The sequence below is a fragment of the Globicephala melas genome, chromosome X (assembly GCF_963455315.2).
Source record: "Globicephala melas chromosome X, mGloMel1.2, whole genome shotgun sequence".
Classification (NCBI taxonomy): domain Eukaryota; kingdom Metazoa; phylum Chordata; class Mammalia; order Artiodactyla; family Delphinidae; genus Globicephala; species Globicephala melas.
The window spans coordinates 88,222,055-88,244,992 of NC_083335.1; positions in this window are offsets into that span (position 1 = coordinate 88,222,055).

Genomic DNA, 22,938 nt, shown 5'->3' on the forward strand with positions numbered 1-22,938 from the left:
GGGTTCTATGGCCTCTCCCCCTGAATCTGTACTGACGTTAGAGACTCATTTGTAACCAACAGAACCAGCAAAATGATTTACATAACTTTTGAGGCAATGCAATGTCTGCCTGGTTCCCTTGGGGCACTTGCAGTGGGGGACCCCAGGTGCCACGTAAGAAATCCAACCACTCTGAGACCCTCATGCTGTTGAGGCCACGTGGAGGTGCTCCAGCCGACAGCCCAACTGAACTCCCAACCAACAACCAAACTGCCAGATGTATGAGTGAGTCATTTTGCACGACCAGCTCAGTGAGCCTTTAGATGATTTCAGTCATTGAGAGAGTCCAAACAAGAACAGCCCAACTGAGCCCTTCTCCAATTCTGCAGTCAAATAGTTTTAGAGAGAATCTTGCATCTTAGGAGACTGAAAATGCACCTTGTAATATTAAAGTCTCTGATAAGTCCTGCAGTACAGAAATCTAAATAAATTTAGCTTAAATTTATTTAGCCACAGAGCCATTCTGTCTTTAGATATCTATTAGGAACTGATTGATAAAATTAACACTCTGATTAATACAGTTTTCAATTATAAAATTTTTCAGTTATAGCTTCAGACTCTAGCTTGGCTCAGAATTCAGAAAGAGAACTTGTTGCAGTTGCAATAGTTAATTGACTTCATCTTGATAAAGAAATCAAACTTCCTTGGGGAGGTATGAATAATAGGGATGGGTGGAGGATCTGAAATATCGTACTGGAAAATAAGAGGCTACTCGTTAAACCAGAAATTACACACTAGTGCAGGGAATACATCAGCAATCATCAGGAAGGAAATTACGTCTGGACAGGAAAACAATTGAGTTTTATTTATTTAATATTCTTTTTTTTTTTCTCTTTTTGGCTGCACCACATGGCATGTGGGATCTTGATTGAACCCGCACCCACTGTACTAGAAGTTTGGAGTCTTAACCACTTGACCACCAGGGAAGTCCCAACAATTGAATTTTAAAATGTCCCTTGGTTCTGCTTGTTTTGGTGGTCAAAGGAGTGGCAGAAACTTCTGGCTGAGTCTCAGAGCAAATCAATTTATCTACCTACCTACCTACCATCCATCTTCATTCATTTCATTGGAATGGGTAATATATTCATATAGTGTAAAATTCACAAGGCACAGAGTGATATAAACTGAAAACTGTCCCTCCCAATCTGTCTTTCAACCACAGTGTTTCCAGTTTCTTGTCTATCCTTCCAGACAACTGGAGCATACAGAAACAAACACATATATATATTCTTAAAGAAAACATATATAATAGCATTCTATACATATTGTATTCTGTACCTTGCTATTTGTAGATAAAAATATATATTTAAAGTCATTCCATATTCATACATGGAGAGTTTCCTTATTCTTATTTTTTTCCATATCCATTTAATATTCCATTGTACGGATGTACCAGAATGTAATTAACTAGTCACTTACTGGTGGGTCTTTTCCTATTATAAACAATGTTGCAATGAATAAATTTGCCTGTGTGCAAACGCATCTGAGGATAAATTACTAGATATGGAATTACCTGGTCAAATGCTGGCAGGTGTTATTCGTGCCTGGCCCTGAACTTTTTTATGGGACTGGTGTCATGCAGGATCTCGGGATCTTAGTTCCCCGACCAGGAATGGAACCCATGCCCCCTAAAGTGGAAGTGCAGAGTCTTAACCACTGGACCACCAAGGAAGTCCCTCACATCTACTTTCTTTTCTGGGGAACTGCTGTTGACTGACAGTTGCTGCCTGGCCCGCAGATGTCTTGGAAGTTACACGCCCTTCTGGGGATAGCCCCTGGCTAATGACTTACAGATGTGCGGGTGTCACAGGCTAGCCTGTGCAGAACAGCCTCTGTGGTGCAGTCTTCACTCAGGAGTTCCTTGTGGGATGAGGCTGTGGGTGAGGCTTATGCCACATCTCGCCCTATCTCCTTCCTTTGCCATCTTGCTTCCCTTACTCCCCTGCAGGTTTCTCCTGAGAACATTCCCTCAGTAAGTCATCTGTACAAGAATCCCTGTTTCAGCCCCTGTTTCTGGGGAGCCTAGTCTGAGACAAATGGTATGTGCACATGTAATCTTTTTGTTGTTGTTAAATCACATTTTTTTTTATTAAGGTGAAATTCACATAACGTAAAATTAGTCATTTTAAAGTATACAATTCAGTGACATTTAGTGTATTCACAATTGGCACACAATGCCTCTATTCACTTCTAAATTTTTTTCCATCATCCCCAAAATAAGACTATACCCAGTAAGCCATCATTTCTCTCAGCCCCTGACAACCAACCACTCTGTTTTCTGTCTCTACGGATTTGCCATTCTGGACATTTCAAATAAATAAAGTCATATAACATGTGATCTCTTGGCGCATGCGTAATTTTTATAAATTTCATAGATATTGTTCAATTGCCTCCATAGAGGTTGTACCAATTTAGATCCATCCTAGCAATGTAAGGAAGTGTTAGGGAAAATTGTATCATCTTAATTGCTCATCAAGTATTAGTGAAAGATTGATTATATGCTGTATCTTACTCGGGTGACAGTATATTTGGAGCAGTGTACCCCTACTTTTAAAAATGTGTTTGTTTCCAGAGGAACTGGGACAACTGTCTGCTTAAAAAGTTGTTTCCATCTCAACAGCCATGTGACCAGTGACCCCATGGCTCTTCCACTTGCCACGTAGATGGTGGGGAGGGCCATGGCCAAAGGGACTGGGTAGGAAGGGTTAGGATACTTCAGGACATAACAAGTTATAAGGTCTCCAGTTTGTAAACCTTGACAAAGCTCAGACTACCTAGTTGTGAGGAAAATATCTGGGACTCATAGGGAGATTCTGTTTCTGAGCCCAAATTTGACTAGTGCTTTTAGGGGGTAGATGGTTTAAGCGGCAGTGTGGTTTGCATAAGCCAGAGGCAGCCTGCTGTGGGCTTTCAGGTCAGCACACTTGAGATCCAATCCCAGCTCTGCTGCCTTCTAACTCTATGCCCTTATCTTTCTGAGTCTTGGTTTCATTTTCAGTAAAACAGTAATAATAATACCTATCTTGCAAAGTTATTATGAAGATTCAATGTGTTTTGTCCCTGGTAGGGGTTCTGTAAAGAGTACTGAAAAGGTAGTAGGAATTGTGGTTATTATTATCGGAGAGCTCTCCTTAACTTTGAGGAAAGGTTTCAACACTGGAGAACAACAACCCCACTTTTCACCAGTTCTTCACGTTGTCCTATTCCAATTCTTTTACACTAACGAAGACCCGTACTCCCCTCTCACTGCCTTGATCTCTCAGTTCATTCAGGGGCTGGCATAGACAGCCAATAAAAGAAAGCCAGAGCATGCGGGTGTCAGGGTTTTCTCTGCTGGTAAATGTTTGGGAACCCTATAACCTGTGTTCAAGAGGAAGGACTGACTGCCTATATGACAAGGGGTTTCAATGGTGGGGAGTTTTCCCATTTCCACTGAGGACAACGTAAAAGGAAATGGAGGCGCTGGAGCAAAGGGGGTTAGAATGGACTTAAGCAAGATCTTCCAAGACCCTCAGTGCTAGAAGATTCCATACCGTGAACACATTGCCTCTGGGTTTATTTGAGTGTAGTCCAGCTTTATGGTTCAGCATTGGCTTTGTATTATCTAAGACACCCAAAGGAATCCCCACATATAATACAAAATGCACACATTATAGAACAAAGCCAAGGATGATGATGATGATGATGATGAGTTTGGCTGCACTGCACAGCTCGTGGGATCTTAGTTCCCTGACCTGGGATTGAACCCAGGCCACGGCAGTGAAAGCACTGAGTCCTAACTACTGTATTGCCAGGGAATTCCCAAGGATTATTTTTTTTAAACCCTCATTATGTTTAAAATCATTTTGGGGTAAGTTTCAAATGATCCTCTTTCATTATATTCCCCACTGTTGTCCTGTTCATAAAGATTGTTGTTGTATAATGAGTAGGGTTGTGAACAACTTTATTGGCTTATTTGTTTTGGTGGAAGAAGGGGTGCTTTCTTGAGAAAAGAAAATTGGAACATTTGTTTGAGAAAAGTTTATGCGGACAGAATTTTCTCTGCTTTGGAAAAAATGAAAAAGCCAGATCTGTCTTGAGCCTTTCATGTTAGGTAATAGTTTGAGAGTATGTCTTCACATCTTGTAAAATAATTATTGCATAAATTACTTATCCTCTCTTCCAGAATAAAGTACTTCTTGGTACCCACACTTGAGAGAACTTACAGATGCAAATTGGGGTGGAGTGTGCTTTTAGCTTTTTTTTTTTCTTTTGCAGTAGGGAAGGCAGATTAGGTAAAGGCACATACTCCAAGATCTAGGCTGCCATGTTGTTACACAACTCCAAAAGACACTATTACATTATACCCTATGTGAATGGCGCCCCCTGGAATTCAACAGTGTAAATGGTGAGCCCTGGAATTGTGCATTACTTAGTGATGTCCACATTTTTTTTCCCAATGGCGCTTTTGGAGTCTTGCCTCATTTAGTGTCTCTAGAAAGCATTATCTACAGTTCAAGCTACAACAACCTGAGTCAGAAGCTGGCAATCAAATCCAGCTTAAGATGCTCTCCTTCCTCTGAACACTGCTGGCATGTGGAAGTGACTAAGGCTTGGTCCCTCATGGTACACACAGCACAGGGGGTGACCCATCAAAGGCAGGAGATTTTGGTCCTCTGGTCTATGGATATGGTGACCATATTTTTTCAAACAAAAATCAGGACAAGTGGTCTGGCAAGGCGTTATTTATGGCCTGTGAATATATTTAAAAGGAGCCTTACAAATAGCTTTTAGTGATTTATGTGACAAATCATTGTGTAGAAAAGAATGAAACTGTGAAATGGATGTCATCTCAGGAATTTTAATGTATACTCGCCACCTATAATATTAATAGCTACCATTTATTGAAGGCTTATTATTGAAGCTTCAAATTAAGTGCTTTACAGAAATTATCTCTTTTTCTCCTCAGGAGAACTCTAGTTGGTGGGCACTATCAATCCATTTTATAGAGGGGATAACTGAAATTCCGAGATGAGAAGTAGCTTACCACGATCATGTAGCTAGGAAGTGGTGGAGCTAACATTCTGACCCAGGCTGGCAGGACCCATACTCTTCAATGATACAACACAATACCATCTCTCCTATTTAATGTGGGCTTTTTACTCTTTTATTGGCAAGTTTTACTCTTCTCTTTGGGTCTGAAATGTAGCAAAAGACGGTAGTTCCATCAGGCCAAGAGATTTATAACTCTCTCCTGTCGGTGGAGAATAAGATATTCCTCATTGCCTCAGTTTAGTTCAGGACAACAAACATTTATTAAGTATCTACTTGATACCAGCCACAGGGCTAGTAGTTATGGAATATAAAGATTAATGAATATCAATACTGCACTCTTCCTACACTCAAGATGTGTGGATTAGGGGGAAATAGCAAACACACAACTTTAATATGAGGCCAACTGGAATAAGTGACATATTGGAGAAGCTAGTTGTTCTGAGAGTTTCAGGAAGGTAGAAATTAAATCTGACTAGGGAATCTGACTACAGGAATTGGCATTTAATTAGGGCCCTGGAAGATTGTAGGGCTATCATCGTTACTATGGTTGTGTAACAATTTACGCCAAAACTTAGTGGCATTAAACAATCATTTTACTCTGTTAAAAAATCTCACGTTCAGGAATTCAGGAAGGTCTCAGATGAGCAGTTCTTGCTTGGGGTCTCTTAAGAGGTTACGATCAGATGCGACTGGGGCTGCAGTCATCTGGAGGCTCGAGTGGCTGGACATTCAACATGGCACACTCACGGGGCTGGCATTAATGCCAGCTGTCAGTGGGAACGCAGCTGGGCGCTCAGCTGGGCTGCCACTGGAGTGCCTGCACAGGGCCTCTGTAGCATGGTGGCCTCAGGCAGAACTTGTGCACACTAACCTTGGAAGTCACGCAGCATTACTTCTGCCACATCCTGTTGGTAATGAGGAAGTCACTAGGGCCAGCCCAGATTCAAGGGAAGGGGTCATGGGCCCCACCTCTCAATGGGAAGAGGATCAAGGTCACATTGTCAAAGAGAATGTACAGTCTGCCACAAGGGTGTGGCAGGTGGAGGTGTGGGCAAAGGGCCTTCTAGGCAGAACCGCAGGAATAGGAAAGAGGGATGTTGAAGGAATGGCAGGTTGCCTGGTGTAGCTTGGGTGGGGAGTGTGATGAATTGGGAGAGAGAAATTTGAAAAATTAGTTTCGGTTCTGTCCACAGAGGGCTTTATAAAGCCAGAATGCTGAGTCTGGATTTATTGAGAGGTAATATAGTGATGAGACTAAGAGCATGGTTTTGGAGTCAGCTAGAATTCTTTCCAGATCAACCTTTTACTAGCTGTGTGACCTTGGGTGAATTCCTTACCGGTCCAGAGACTCAATGTTCTTACCTGTGAAAGAAGATGATTGTAACTTTGTTGCAGTTTTACTTTACAGGATAAGAAGATGAATGTAAATCACTTAGTATATAATAAAGGGTAGCAATTATTATTACTCTGATAGGAATAAGGCAGCCTATGAGAGTGTTTGAGGATAAGGTAACATGATCATATACTTGTCATTCAGAAAGATTCCAGCAGGCAGCTAGCAAGCCTGGAGTCAGGAAGACCAGTTAGGAAGCAATGATACTAAGTTGGTTAAGAAGCCACGAGAGTCTAAACTCGGGTGGTGACTGAGGAGGGCTTAGAATGACAAGATGTTGAGATGTTGAGGAGATAGAGGTTTTATTTGGTGGCTCATGGGCGGCAAGGGTGAGGGAGAGGGAGAATCTGACTTGGGTCAGAGGTCAGAGGTAGATCATCCTTGTTGGGGTGCTGATTCTAGAAGCAGAACCTGAGACAGAGAATCTTGGGTGAGGGGTTTATTAGGGGAGTGTTCTCAGAAGAAAGAGTGTGGGAGAAGGATGGAGCAGAGGAAAATGTTAAGAAAAGAGGTGGTCTCAGCTGACCACCAGCTTCGGTTGGATCCCACAGGAAGCTCTGCAGCTTGATGGCACCACACAATACTTTGCACCTTGAGGCAAGTGTCCTGCCTTTTGTACTTTGCCTGCAGACAGTCAGTCAGAGCTTTGGGCTGCCTTGGGGTGATGGGGTAAGGTGTAATCTTCCTTGCCAGATGGTTCCATTTGGCCAAGAGCAATTCTCTGGAGAAGGGGGCAGCTGTGAGCTCTCAGCAACCACCATTCCCGGCAGCTGGGGGAACGGGTGTACTGGCCCAGAAAAGGGGATTTGGACGAGGCACCACCAGTATCCATTATAAGGGTCAGTGTTGCGATCAGTCTGCTCAACACCTTTCCCAAGCCAGGGAACCAGTGCAACTGAACTTCTGCTCTGCACGCCTGTCTTCATTACAGAAAATTCCTATAGGTTGCAAGCTGTGATAATAACTAACATCTAGTGTTTGGGAGGTCATCTTTTCTTCTTAAAGTATCCTGGGGTATGGCATTGTGCACGTGTAGAGTGCTGAAATGGGGGCCACAAGGAAGTCCGTAGAGCCTTTGGCCTACAAAGAGAGAGAGAGAGGAAAAGCAAGAGAGGCCGATAGAACAGATAGCACATGGAGATGTGCATTACATCGTATTTACTGAAGAATTTCCCCCCCTCATAATTTATGTACCTCTCAAAAGACCCAGCAGGTGCTATTTTTTCCGTCTCTGGCTCTGTGATCTTCTGTTCCACGCACGCTGGATTTGATTGAGATTAGACAAATCACTGTTTTCTTTGAAAAGGGAAACTTCTGAAGCAATTGCTGAATGTAGCACGTGATAAATTTAACTTTTCACGTAGGTACTGTTTACTTCTTTAAAGTCGGTATAAATGATTAAATGGGAATAACTCTATAATTCAAAGCAAACACATACACACATACCAAATCTTCAGATGAATGGCTTGGCTGCCCGCCACCAGAAATCTCCCACTTCCCTTTTATTATTCGAAGCAAACACAAAACCAAATCAACACCATCAAGGGTTTGCCCACTTGGAAAGGATATTGCATTCCAGAGCAGTCCAAAGGTTACACTACTCATGACAATTGTATATTGTTTTCTCTAAAGTTCATGGGAATATAATAGTTGTTATTTTCTTCCTTCATACCAGCTTTCCAGCACTCCTTGTCCTTCTAAAAGGGAGAAGCACATCTTTTGTGCATTGTGCAAAGTGACCCTCTTTGGGAAGTCCTCCTACTGGGCTGAGCCTGTCTATTTACCACCATGGTTCTACCATAATTTGTTATAGCAGCCTGAATGGACTGCTATTTTCAGAAGGAAAGACGACACTCATGAAAACCACTCAGACTATCACCATTCCCGTACTGGATTTATATAGATAACTATATAAGAATGAGCTACTGGAGGTCAGAGGTTATATTTTGACCAGATGACCACAAATAAATGGTTTCCAAATACGTGTTAGATGCCATCACACTGAGCAAGCTAATTACGTCCTAAAGATTAAATGCTAGCGGAGTTTCTCACTTCTATCAAGATTAATACTCAAGATGAGCATGTTCTGTATATATTTAAAATTTTAAAAATCACCTTTTGTTATGTGATGTGTAATGAAAAGATGAAGATTCAGGAAACCCCAACTTGTAGTGAAAGGAGATTTTGGACAAGTCTTTGAGCCTCAGTTTCTGAATTTCGAAAGTGGTAATATTTGTTAGGCCTGTGAGCCAGAGTTGCTGGGAGCATCTAAGGAGATATAAATGTAAAGAAATTTTGTAAACTTGAGTGATGTTCAAATATTGGAAACTAGGGGACATTAAAGAATTATACACTTAAAATGTCTTCTTTTATTCCATCATACAGGGAATATATACTCATAACAAAAATATAGAAAAGTGGGAAAAAAATGGAGAAGGGGAAACATTTATAGGATTTAAGTGGTTATTAGATTAAAAGTGATACCTCTTCAAGTTGGATGTTATAGTGGACTGAGTGGTGGCTCCTCAAAAGATACATCTGAGTCCTGGCCCCTGGTTCCTTGAATGTGATCTTATTTGGAAAAAGGGTCTTTGCAGTTATAGTTAAGTAAAGGATCTTAAGATGAGATCATTCTGGATTAACTGAGTGGGTTCTAAATCCAAAGACAAGTGCCTTTATTATAAGAGGAGAAACAGAGTGGGAAAATGTAGGGGAAGGCCATGTGACTATGGAGGCAGAGATTGGAGTGATGGGGCCATAAGCCAAGGGATGCCAGCAGCCACCCGAAGCTGGAAAAGGCAAGGAAGGAGTCTTTCCTGGAAACTTCAGGTGGAGCATGGCCCTACTGACACCTTGATTTCAGACTTCTGGCCTCCGGAACTGCGAGATAATACCCTTCTATTGTTGTAAGCCACTCAGTTTGTGATAATTTGTTATGGCACCCTAGGAAACTAATAGAGATGCTCACCATAAAGAAAGCCCTACGAATTTCATCATGCCAGAGAGTGAGCAGAGTATTGAAAGACAAAGTATGTGGTTGGCAATCTGCAATGCATGGCTTTTCTAATGAAAAAGCTTATTTTCTGCCCCTTTTAAAGGAGAATAGTCACTTTAAATGAACCAAAAGAAAACAGCAATAAAAACTATAATAAAGGCAAGTTAGGAGAAGGTTGAGAAGGAAAGTAACCACAGCAAATAAGATTAAGTCAGCTGAGTGGCCTTATCTTGTATTAAGGAAAGACTTTTGGCGTAGAATTAAGTAGGTGAGCATTTCCTCTTTAAAGTGGAGCATGGGAATAAAAGAACAAAAGGATTAGGCATGCAAACAGTTAAGGGATAGAGGAAAAAAAACACCCAGTTGATTCAGAATTTATACCACCTTTGGCTCAGACTTTGTCCTTTTCTTGATTTTACATTTAGTTGTGTTTAAACATTTTAATAAAGAAATTGATTTTTATCAAGTTAAGTTGGAAAAAAATTCACTGTTTAATTTGGGAGAGTCTGGGCAAAGGAAGTCCTTGGCTATTTGAGCAACCTTAATGTAGTACCTGGCACATACAACTCAACCAGTTGAAACCCAAATTTATAATATGGATTTTCCATGTTCTGGGACTGACCTCTTGGCCCGAAGGATATTTAAAAGAAGTCCTGCCCAAAGTAAAAGTTACCTTAATTTAAAGTTTGCCTGGTTCATATTTTGTTAATCCCCAGCCTCCTTAATATCTTCTTTTCTATTCACTTGGTACATCTTATGGTTCTTTTGTTGTGAAAAAGAATAATAAGCACCGATTACCTCTTAGGCACTTATGTTTTCATAGATACCATTTGATTTTCATGATAATCTTGGGAGGTACCTAATACCATCCCTATTTTATACATGAGGAAACCAAGGAACTGTGACATTGGAGGGACAGTGTCTTAAGTGACTCCATGTCCAGAAATAAGCTGTGTGACTTTGAACAGATAAGTTACATAACCTCTCTAAGCCTCAGTGTTTTCATATGTAAAATGGCATCACACTCCATTTTCTTGTGTTCTAAGGAGACTTTTATTTTCACTTCTTTTTTTTTTTCTGGTTGACTTTTACTTTCATTTTTTACTCTCCCATATTTTCCTAAACACTGACAATGAGCAGGTCAAAAAGGAAACCAATAAATATTTTTACACACAGGAAAGAACAGGAAAGATAATTACATTGTTCAGAAGAGAGATTAGTAACATGGGTGATCTTTCACTTCTTATTTTAATGTTTGAAATTGAAGTGTACCTTATAACTGCCGTCCTACATTTTTCACCCTATAAAGCGGCTATTACATTGATGATGTCTTAGTGTTGATAGCATTTGATAATTGAGGGATTTGGTAATGCATACCCTCCAGGGTTCTTATAAAGCCTAAAGATTATGTATGTAAAGTGCTTGGTACTGAGTCAGAGCTCAGGAAATGTTGATTTTTATTATTTTTTAAGTAACTTGGCCATAGGTTATACTACTAGTAAGTGGCAAAGCCTAGATTGGAACCAAGTTTGTAACTGTAGTTACGGAGCTCCTTCTTTTCTAGGCCAAAATTCTAGTCCCAAATAGTGAGGGAACCAGCTCATTATATTAGCTGTGAGTCGGTCCCCCATATAATGACCCAGACTCCCTGATTCTCATAACTTTGCCTGTTCTTCCGAGTTCCTAATATCTTCACGAGGCATAAATTATGTTGACCCATCAACATTTTAAATTTGAAATTGTAATCTTTAAATCAAGGCACACAGGACTTGCGTAATTAGTATTTGTTATATTAAGTTGTCATGTTGTCTTCGGATACTGAGTTTCTAGGATAACGGGAACTAGGCGAAACATAAATAGGCTGAAAGGCAAATAGAAAGGTAAATCTTAATTTACAGGCTTTAGTCTGTTCCAGTGTCCCCTTTTTGTGTTTTTGCTTTTCCTCCCAGAGGGAATCAACAATTCATCATTGTACCTGTGATTGGTGTCAATGTTCCTCTACCCACTGAAAGTGACCCTGAGCTGGGGAGGGAAGTATGGCCAAGAATCTCAGGCACAAAGTTGGTGTAGTAGACATTTATTGTTATTATTATTATTATTAATTGCCTGCCTGACATCCAGTCTTTCTTCTTTTCCATTGGAGAAAGTCTGTCCTCCCTCAGTCCTTGTGATTTTGGGGGGTAGGATTCATCCTAGGGGTGAGTGAGAAACCCAGGCCCAGACAATGAGCATATTTTATCCCTTTGCCCACCATATTTGGTTCAGGGATGAGCAAATAAGTTACATTTTTTTACCTAATCTAGTTTGAGTTTTAACTTTCTAATACTTCTGATTGAAAGAAAGTAACTAACATCACTAACATAATTGGAAATGAAGACCAGTTGGCGGTTGGGGACACCCCCAGTAGCCACAGGCCAACATTGGAACTAAATCCTTAATGAGGAGTTGATGAGGATAGTTTTTCAGGGTTCCCTGGCACCATCAAGGAAGAGGCTTGTTCCAGTAGAACGACCCAGGTGTAAAATCAGCCAGGCAGATATTTTTATTAACAGTGAGGTTATCGTGGTCCCACAAATCAATAACCTTTATTTAAACCACACAGTTCCATCTTCTTGAATCCAGTGTTTGTCAACCACTCATTTGAACTTAATCTAGCCTTTCTTTTCTGGGAAGGGAGTCCATATAGCAAGTGAAACTCCTTCTCTGGGAGGTATTTGGTAGGGTAGTGTAAGTGAATCAACTCATGGTCTGGTTATAAGTGAACCTCCTGTGAATCTGATTGTCACAAGCCAGTCCAACTGGTGAGCTCAACCTCGGATAATTTAACACATTTGAATTCTGAACCCGCACATTTGAAAATCACATCCAGAACAGAAGTGACTAGTGGCAATTAAAAAAAAAAACCCTTACAGTTTACCTAAAAACACCATATTTAAAAATTACCTATTTGTTGTTTTCTCTTGAGGGAGGAATGGGCTTGGTATTTGTTCTTTGAAATGTCTTCCACTCGTCTAAGATCCTGGATGCACTGTATAGAAAGTCAGTGAGGGTTTGGGGGCTGATTGATTTACTTACTTTTTTCTAAGACCTCAGCCACTGAACAGTGATCCTTTGCGTGGTTGCTGAGATGTTAGTTATGAAAAGTAGCCATCACAGCCCTGGTAAGATGTTCTAAGATCTTACTTGATAAAGTGATTCGGTCTTTCGGAAAGTTTATATCTGTGACTACCCTGATAAGACATGAGGTTCTAGAGAAAGGAGTGGAACATTGAATGTCCAATGTATTTTACAGTAGAGCTTACTGCAGCATCTTCAAGATAAAGAATGCCATTTAGAGGTTATTTCTCTTCATTAAGAAGACTTGATATTCCTATGTAGTTTGGAAATACTAAACTATTAATAGACTTGCTAGGAGTTTTGCTTATGAAGTACAACAAACACTGACTATCTACTATGTACGTGGCATGGGTTAAGTAAATGTTCCCTTTTACACAACCTAAGTGCAAGATACTGTCAAAGTAATTTCATAATCATTTCATAAGTCAGATAAAGGCACTTACCATAAAGGTTGTAATGTTTTTAAATGTCAGAGCAGTAACTGAACAATTATAAGAGGGCACATTTTGTTATTAATTTGTCACTCTTACTATGACATTAACTTCCTTCCTCCAAATTACTCATTTGACATTTTTCCAATCCAGACTGTGTGAAGAGCTTCACAATGGACCTTGCCTTATTTTTTCTTCTTCCTTTTTTCACATTGTTTTAAAAAAACCATACAAAGTAAGCACAAATACCTTCTTGTCATAAAAAGTTTTCAAATGATAAAAAAGCAAATGTCCCCTTTTATTCCTACCCAATCTTACGCCCCTTTCCAGAAGTTACACTGTTAACTGTTTATTGTATCTACTTTCAGCCCCTTCTCTATGCATTTATGAAAAAATATGTACATATATCAGTGTATGGTTTTATTTTTGGTATGTGTGTTTATAAATTGGATCGTAGTGTATGTATTGCTTTGTAACTTGCCTTTTTCACTTAATGGGCTGTGTTAGGGATCTTTCCATATCAACACACGTGGATTTATTCATACATTCAACAAATATCTATTGAGCACCACTGTGCTCAATACTGATTTTATTGTTGTTCAGCAAATATTCACTCTCCTTTCCCCAGCTCCTCAGGGGAAGAGTATATTTCGCTGCCCCGTTGATGTGGAGTTTGCTCATATAACTTGCTTAGGCCGCTGGAATGTGGATGGTAGAATCGACAGCGTGTCAGATCCTAGCAGAAGCTTTCAGAGGCATTGCAAGTTCTGCTAGCCTTCTTGAGCTCCTGCCCTCCATTCAAAGAACAGCATGTTTCCCATGTCCTTCAGCCTGGTCTCTGGCACAGGAAGATGCATGGAGCAGATCTGAACCCAGCCCACAGCCCGGAACAGAGTTACTGCAGTTGACTGTAGAACCATGAGCAAAAAATAAACATTCGTTGCTGTGAGCCACTGAGATTTTGAAATTTTTGTAACTCGGCCTGATCACAGCAAAATCTGATGGATACAAATAGTTGCTATTTGCCAGACATTGCTCTAGATGCTGGGAAAACAACAACAGTCCCTGCCTACATGGAGTTTACATCGAAAAGCTGGTTAGTATTCCATGGAATGGTTGAACCATGGTAAGGTATTGTCTCTTTTTCAGTCTTATAGGCCTTTTGTAGAAAGTGCTTAGCATGCAAGGTCTGTGCAACCTCAACACCTCTGCCGCCTCTATCCCCTCCTTCCCCTCACTCCTGCCACCCAGTCGTTCCTCTGCTCTTGACCTTCCGCCTTGACTATGGAAGAACCCATTGGCTCTCCTCTAGGTTCTCCCTACTCTCAGATGTCCCATGCATTACGACAAGTGCATTTTCTAGCCATGACCTTGCCTCACGCAAAACTCAGTAACTCTTTTTCCTTCTTTATAAAACACAAAGTCTGGCCTTCAACGTCCACCCCCTCTCAACTTTCCAACTACATTTTTTCTTAGTCTTGCACTCTCGTGTTTTGCCAGAGCAGCCTGCTTACTGCCCAGGACACGCAGCCTGTAGTGAATTTCGTGGTGGGCCACCCAGACAGAATTTCCCTTCGGGACTGAGGTACCCACTCCCCCAGCTGCCAGGAGTGTTCGTGGATGATGGCTGCCGTGTAGTCTGCTCTCAGATGAAGACACCCACCTCACCCAAGGTTCACATTCCCTTCCCAGGGACAGGCTACATCCAATGACTGGTCAGAAGGGGTGGGGATTCCCTGCTGGTCCAGTGGTTAAGCCTCCGCATTTCCACTGCTGGGGGCCCAGGTTCAATCCCTGGTCAGGGAACTAAGATCCCACAAGCTGCGCTGTGCGGCCAAAAAAAAAAAAAAAAAGGTGTGTGTGGAGAGGGTGCTATCAAGACCCATCCCCCTTGTCTCAAGGCAAGGCAACTCTGAAAAGTTATTCCAGCTTCAGACCAATCTATGAGATTGGCTCAGGCTTTTTGTTTGGTGTGGCTATATTGCAGCCCAGCACCTTCCTTTGCTTAATATTTCCTTGTCTCCTCCACGGGGGATGATCCCAAGGATACTCCCTAGTACGTTTCCGAAATGCTAAACTCCATCCCAGAGTCTGCTTCCTAGGCAACCTGAGATGAAACACACCCTGCAGGTCCTTGGGCCTTTCCCACACATTGGGACGTTTGATCACGCTATTCTCTCCACCCAGAACGCCTTCCCTATAATCCTCAGCTAGTTAAAACTCTACCCAGACTTCGTGACCTCTCCCTAACATCACCTATTCCAGGTAGTTTTTCCTGACTTTTGAACCCAGAAGGCCTTGCTCTCTTGAAAGGCCACTAGCAATGTTCTTTTCATATTTCTGTTACGGTGCTATGGGAGCTGGTAGGTTGTAAGGGGAGAGCTTGGACTTTGGAGTCAAGCAGGCTGGTATTCTTTTAATTACTAGCCGTGTGAACACAGACTCTTCAGTTTTTCTCATCAATAAAATAATAAGAAAAAAAAAGGCTACCTCATAAGATTGCTGTTAACATTAAAGGGAATTACACAGATAAAATGCCTGGTGCATAGCTGGTGCCCAAGTGCGAGATCCTCCCACGCTCTCCTTTCTTCTTCCCTTTATCATATCTTGTATCTTTATTGATTGTGCCCATCATTTATGGACTTGTCTCATCTGCCTACACGCTTGGTAAGGGCTGGAATGTGCCTTGCTTATCTTTGTATTCACACAGTGCTTTGCACAAAGAGCTTCATAAATGTTGAGCTGAATGCCACCTCTGGGCCAGCATTTCGAGTTTGTTTTTGGAACCAAGAATTTCCCCGTTGTATCCCACAATTCATAAATTGATTGCACAAAAAAAGGGAGTCCAGAATGACTATTTATGGGTTCTCAATAGCAACTTTAGCCGCAGAGAGTTCTGCCAGCCCTCCGGCTGGCCTTGTCTCTCACTGCAAGCACCATATGGGAAGGCAAACCTCAAACAAAGGTGCCCTCAGAGAGTCTGGACTCAGAAAACAGCTAAGGAATTTCAAGGCAAACCATACACATCAGCGTTCCTATGACTAAAGTTTCTTTCAATCTAATTTTTTAATGATCATAGTTGAGAATTCTAAAATAATCTTAAAGATGAGCTCTAGGGTAAGAAGTGACCAACTTAGCACAGTGCCTAGCATAGGTTCAGGACGTGTTTCTTGAATGAATAAATGAATGGATGGATGGGCTGTGGCTGGGTCTTGGGTGAAGTTCTCTAGAAGGGATACTCCCATCTTCTCAGACACACTCAGGTCACCTTCAGGGCAAACTGGAGGACAGAGTGGGACCTCTCTTAGGTAGCCACTCTTAGGCATGATTACTGGGGTAAGTGAAAGACTCTTGTGTCTGACAGCACCGTTTCTGAAGGTGAACACATATGGTGATAATGCTGTAGTGCTGGAAGTGATATTTCTTTAAAACCCCAGCATAGCTCTAAGTCCAAGTTTCTAAATAGACATTAATGGCCCGTGTCGCAGGTTGGCTTCCCTTCAGAAGCAGACTGAGGCTGAGACTGAGTTTAGCGTGCAGGGTGTTTATAAGGAGAGCCCTTGAGATCAACACCTGTGGAAAGGAGACGAAGGAAGCAGGGGTGGGCAGAGGGAAATGTCGAGCTGCAATGCAGGTCCAAAGACAGCTTTAGCCTATACTACAGGGGGCTCTAGAGCTAGATGACCCTTCAAAGTTGTCCCAAGCTGGGCTGAGATGATCAGGCCTTTATACCTTTGCCTCAATCAGTCATTGTATGTGGGTTGTCCCCAGAATAGTGTGATTTTGGGTGAGGTGCTTCTCTGCAGCTGAGGCAGACCCTGAGGGGCTGAGGGCTGTCTGCTCACTGTACTAGCAACAGCTGGGGTATCAAGTCCTTCCTTGTAGGGCGGCTGGGAGGCGCAGCTCCATATTCTCAGCCCTTTATGCCCATCCCTATGCCCCCAATCCCCTCTCCTTCTGCCACCCCTGCCTTCCTTTATACCCCTGCAGCAGTAAAGTGCTTGTAGTCGCCATGCCTTGGCTTATGCTGCCTCTTTTCTTAGAATGTTCCTCCTCTCCTTTCTTGGGTTAACTTCCATTCATTCTTTAAGATGAATCCCTGGACATTATCTCCACTAAGATGTTCTTCTGTTATAAATCAGAAACTAACACACCATTGTAAAGCAATTATACAAAAAAAAAAAAAAAAAAAAAAGATCCAAGGGGGAAAAACAAAAAAACCAAAAAAAGCAAAAAAAGAAAAAGATGTTCTTCTGGGCTCCTGAAAACAAAACGAGATGTTTCTCCACAGTACTTACAAAATATCCTGCACCTCATACTTCTTTACCACGCTGTAGTTGTGTGTCTGCTTGTGTGTCTGTCTCTCGTTCCAGACTGGGAGTCCCATTCAGGGCCCAGCACCTGGGAATGTCTGACTCAGATAACGGGGATTCTATTCATGTTTGTTAAATGAATGATTGGGTAGAAGAATGACAGGGCTTGTTAACAGAACTGTTTTGTGAGTGTGTAGTCCTACTGGCTAAGAAATTACAAAGTAGGTCAACGATAACATCATGTGTGTTTATTCAGACTTTTACACTTGCAAGAAACAGTCTTGCAAACCCCTTGAATCCTTTTGCATTTGGCTGGCTGGCTGTTTTGCAAAATGAACAGCATATATGGCGCTTTCTGAGCTGCTGTCTCCCAACCGGTAGGTTGGGACACTTTGATGGGTTGCAAAGATGTTCTTGATATGTCACAATCCCCTTGGTTTCCTCATTCTTTGTTATCGATTTCTGACCAGCAGGGTGGGATTAGCGGTAATGTGGCAGAGAGAGGAGGTGGGACAACACAGGCGAATATGTGAGTGTCTCGAGGTCAGGTGTTTGGGGTATGGTGGCTATAAAGCTGGATCAGCGAAGGGCTGGATGGGATGGGGCAGGACGCGGGAGACAGTACACCCTGCCTCACTCTGTATCCTGTTTTGCACAAGGTTGGTGAACACAGAGATTTCAAATGACTGTAAATGATATCGCAACGGAAGTCTCCTAGTGTGGAAACAAGAAGCATCACCAAGTCAGGATGAGCTGAGGTCGGAAAATGAAGCAGAGAAGATTTTACTTAGTAAAAGGGAAAATTCGCTCTGTATATGTCTGTGCAAAGAATGCTCACGTGTTAGAACTCTTGTGGTTGCAAATGATAGAAGCTTGCCTGGAATCACCTTAGACAAACAGGAGGATTTATTGGCTCATGCAGAAAACCCTGGAAAAGGCAGAGATGCAGCTGACTTCTGGGAGTAGAGTGACAGAGGCTAGTCCCCCTCTAGGGTGGAGAGTGCCGGTTTCTTTGTGTCAGCTTCCTCTTTTAGACAGGTTTTTATATTCCAGGGGAGGAAATTCAGACAGCGAACAAGGGTAAAGAGGAACATTTGATAGTATATTAGAAAGGGATAAGTGCTACGGAAAGAGAAAATCAAGCGTAGAAGGGGGATAGGGAGTGCTGGGGCTGGGGGTGGATATTGCAACTAAAAAAAAAATTATTTTATTGAAGTATAGTTGATTTACAATGTTGTGTTCATTTCTGCTGTACAGCAAAGTGATCCAGTTATATATATATATACATTCTTTTTCATATTCTTTTCCAATATAGTTTATCACAGGATATTGAACATAGTTCCCTGTAGGACCTTGTTGTTTATCCGTTCTATACATAATAGTTTGCATCTGCTAATCCCAAACTCCCAATCCATCCCTCCCCCAGCCCCCTTCCTCCCCTCCCCCTTGGCAACCACAAGTCTCTTCTCTATGTCTGTGAATCTGTTTCTGTTTCGTAGACAAGTTCATTTGTGTCATATTTTAGATTCCACATATAAGTGATATCATGTGGTATTGTCTTTCTCTTTCTGGTATTGTCTTTGTCTTTCTGGTATTGTCTTTGTCTTTCTCAGAAAGAGATAATCTCTAGGTCCATGATGTTGCATTTTAAATAGGGCCGCCAGGGAAGGCCTTACGAGGGAAATGACATTTGAGCAAAGACTTGAAGGAAGAGAGGGGTTGAACCATGCAGGTAACTGGAGTTGGAGACAATAGCAAGTGCAAAGGACGTGAGGTGGGCGTGCACTTGGCATGTGTGAGGAACACCAGCAAGACCACTGAGACTGAACTGGAGTGAGCAAGGGGAACGGGAGTGGGAAATGAGGCCAGGGAGGTAAGGCAGATTCCATGGGGCTTTGTGGGTCATAGTAAAGACTGACTTTGAGAGTATGAGGTGGGCAACCACTAGAGTGTTTTGCAAGGAAGAGTAACATTATCTGATCTGCATTCAGCTCTGGCTTCTGTGTTGAGAAGGAACTGTAGAGAGACAGGGGTGGAAGTAGGGGGACCAGTTGCCTATTGTAATAATCCAAGTGAGAAATGATAGGAGCTTGGACCAGGTTTGGTCTCTGAGAAGGACTGCTCCAATTAAAGGGGAAATGGGGGCTGTGAGGTCATCTCTTTGGTCACAAGTATAGCTGGTTGCTCCAGTGAGAGCACCTGGGTGGAGTAGGAGAAGGGGTAGTTTCTCTTAAATGTGGAGAGCTGTTTCTAGAAAAAGGGAAATTGGGAGGCAGACCACAGTAGCTGTCTACTTCAGCCATTGTTTAGTCAAGACTGCTTGAAAGTTTTAGAAGCATTCTCCTGCCTTTGCCTATGTATTTGACTAGATCTAGGAAACATTCTCTGCCTGTAACTCACAAGTATATTCCACTACACCCATGGACTGGTCTGCAGAAAACAGAGCTAAAGCTTTTGTGAAGAACTGAGCCATGAGTAGATTTCATCCTGACACAGTGTCTTTCAGAGTCCTTGTTCTCTTTCTTAGAGAAGTCGTCTTTGTTGAAACATGGCTTACTCAATTTCTTACTTACTGTCCCAACGAAGGACTTAAATGGTTTCATATGCATGCGCTTGGTTTCCTCAAAAACTACCTCTTCAGAACGCCATACCGATTCTCTGAAAAGGGACAATGTGCGACAAACATTGCATTGCTTCAGAGTGACTCTTCAAAATGCTGGATGGAAATTTAGGAATCTAAAGAGTAAAATGGGCTCTTCCAATATTGCTGTTACAATTACAATGAAAGAGTCTAAATACAGAAATGGTCTCCCTTTCACTTGTCTGGGTGGTCTTTTATATTTAACCATGATACAAACACAACGAGTGGTCCTTGGACAGTGGACTCTTTTATCTCATGTTTTTCCACAGAGGTATGATATGATGACATCTGCAACCATTTCAGATGATATTCAGTACAAAACATATATCTCATAATTTTAATGCCCTCCCACCTCGACTTTTATGATATTTAGTACTGTTGGTTTAGATTGAGTTTACCCTTATCATCTTGAATCTTGGAAGGAGAAGCTGAATATTTCTTCTTTGTTTACAAGCTTACCTATGGCCTTTCTAGAATGAGAAGTTTAGACTTTGTCTCTACTTTGTACTCTCTGGGTACCACAAGGTTCACCCAGATGGGACTAATTCTTGTTAAGGGCCCATTCTGTTCACTGCTGACTTTATGGTCTCCATCTTCTGACAGCCACAAACAAAAGAAGATATGCAATCAATGTATAAGGTATGAAGAAAAATGTGACAAGTACTCAGCAAGCTAACTTAATAAATACTACTAGATTCCCTGTACATCTTTCTCCTGTCATATCACTTTCCATTATTCCAGAGGCTACTACTATCCTGAATTGATCTCTATTTACTTTTCCTATTTTATCGTGTCATTTGCTTTTCTTTCTTGAGTGTGGATTATTTTGTATGTACAAAAGAATGTTATATGGCTAACAAACACTCATGAATCTACCATCTAGCTGAAACAGCAGACTATGACCAAGACCACGCAGGTCTTTATAGGCTTACTATATTTTTATGTACCCCGAAATAATACGTTCTTCAGTTTGACATTTTAAACTTCATGTAAATGGTGTAATATTGTATATATTCATCTATGACTTGCTTTTATGATCAACATTAAGTGTGTGAGAGTCTAGGGCTGTGGGGACCAATTATGCTGGTTGTGTACTGTACAACTCTAGGGGGGAGCTATTTACTTTGCAGTCTGGGCAAACGGTAACTTCTGGAGCTATACAGTGTACAACTTGTATCTACTACTAGATACCAGTAGCATCTTCAACCCCCTCCCCCAGATACTATAGTATTTTTCAGTATATCTCTCTGTTTAGATTTTTAATGGCTGCACTAAGTATTACATTACACATGGATAAGTCATCACATCCTACTACTGTCTACATTTTATGAGTTTGAGTGAAGTGTAGAAATCTTACATCCCTGTTAATTGTTTTCCTCTTCCCTGTTTATAACTATCTTAAATATTTCTTCTGCATACATTGAGAACCACACCACATAATGTTATCTATTTTTGCTTCAAAAGTCAAAATTTAGAAAACTCAAGAGAAAGAAAGTCGATTTTATTTACCTGTGTTTTTACTCTTTCCCTTATTTTTTATTCCTTGCTGATGTTTTCACACTCCTTCTTTTACCATATCTTTTCTTTTTCAAGAATTTCCTTTAGCTATTCTTTTAGGGTGGGTCACTGGTGACATTCTTTTAGGTTTCCTTTGCTTGAGAATGTCTTGATTTCCTCTTCATCCCTAAAGAGTGTTTTAACTGGATATGGAATTCTAGTTTGACTGTTCTTTTCTTTTAGCACTTGAAAAATTTCGTGTCACTTTCTTATGGCCTGCATGATTTCTGATGAGAAATCCAACTGCCATTTGAATTGTTTTTGCTATAGGTGGGGTATAATTTCTCTTTCATTGATTTCAAGATTTTCACGTGTTTTTAGTTTTCAGAATTTTTATTATCATATATTGTGGCATAGATTTCTTTGACCCCCTATTTTGTGTTTGCTCAGCTTCTTGAACGTGTAGGTTCATGCCTTTTGCCAAATTTGGGAAATTTTTACACATTATTTTTTTCAAATAATTTTTCAGTCCCACACTCTTTCTCCTCTTCTCTTCATGACTCCAAAGACATGAGTATTAGATCTTTCGTTATAGTTGTATAGGTCCCTGAGGCTTTTTCTTTTCCAGTTGTTTTCTTATTCTATCTCTGTTGTTTAGGCTGGGTAATTCCTATTGGTCTATTTTCATACTCACTGATTTGCTCCTCTGTCCTCTCCACTCTGATGTTCAGCGTATCAAGTGAGATATTTTACCTAAGTTATTATATTTTTCAGTCTCAGTTTCCTTTTCATTCTTTTTATCTTCTATTACTTTACTGAAGATTTCTATTTCTCTGCTTAGACTTTCTATTTTTTCATGTGTTTTTATTGTGTCATAATTGCTCCTTGAAAAGTTTTTCTGATGGCTGTTTTAAAATCCTTGTCAGATGATTCCAGTATCTGTTGACACCTCATTGTTGGTGTCTGACTGTCTTTTCTTATTCAGGTTGAGATTTTCCTAGCTCTTGGTATGACGAATGATTTTAGATTGTATCCTGGACATTTTTAGTATTATGTTATGATACACTGAATCTTACTGAGTTCTTCTGTTTTAGTAGGCTTCCTCTGACACCATGCTTTCCGGAGAATATGGATACAACCTCTTTTCTGCCAGGTTGGGGGTGAAAGTCCAGCCTCTGTTGACACCTCGGGGTTGGAAGTGGCACTTTGTCATCACTAGGTGGTGGTGAAAGTCATGACTCTCCACTAGACCTTCTCTGACACCATCTTAGCAGGGGGAAGGAAAGGTTCCTTGTTACCATGGGGTGGGAGCGAAAGTCCTGTTTCCACATGTGATTTCCACTGACTCCATGGAAGGACATTTCATTATTGTCTGATTGGGATGAGAGTCTTACCTCCCCGCCTTGGTCTTTCATTACACCACCCTGGCAGGGGACTTTGGGCACCTTGCTATAGCCTGGCAAAGATGGAAGTCTACT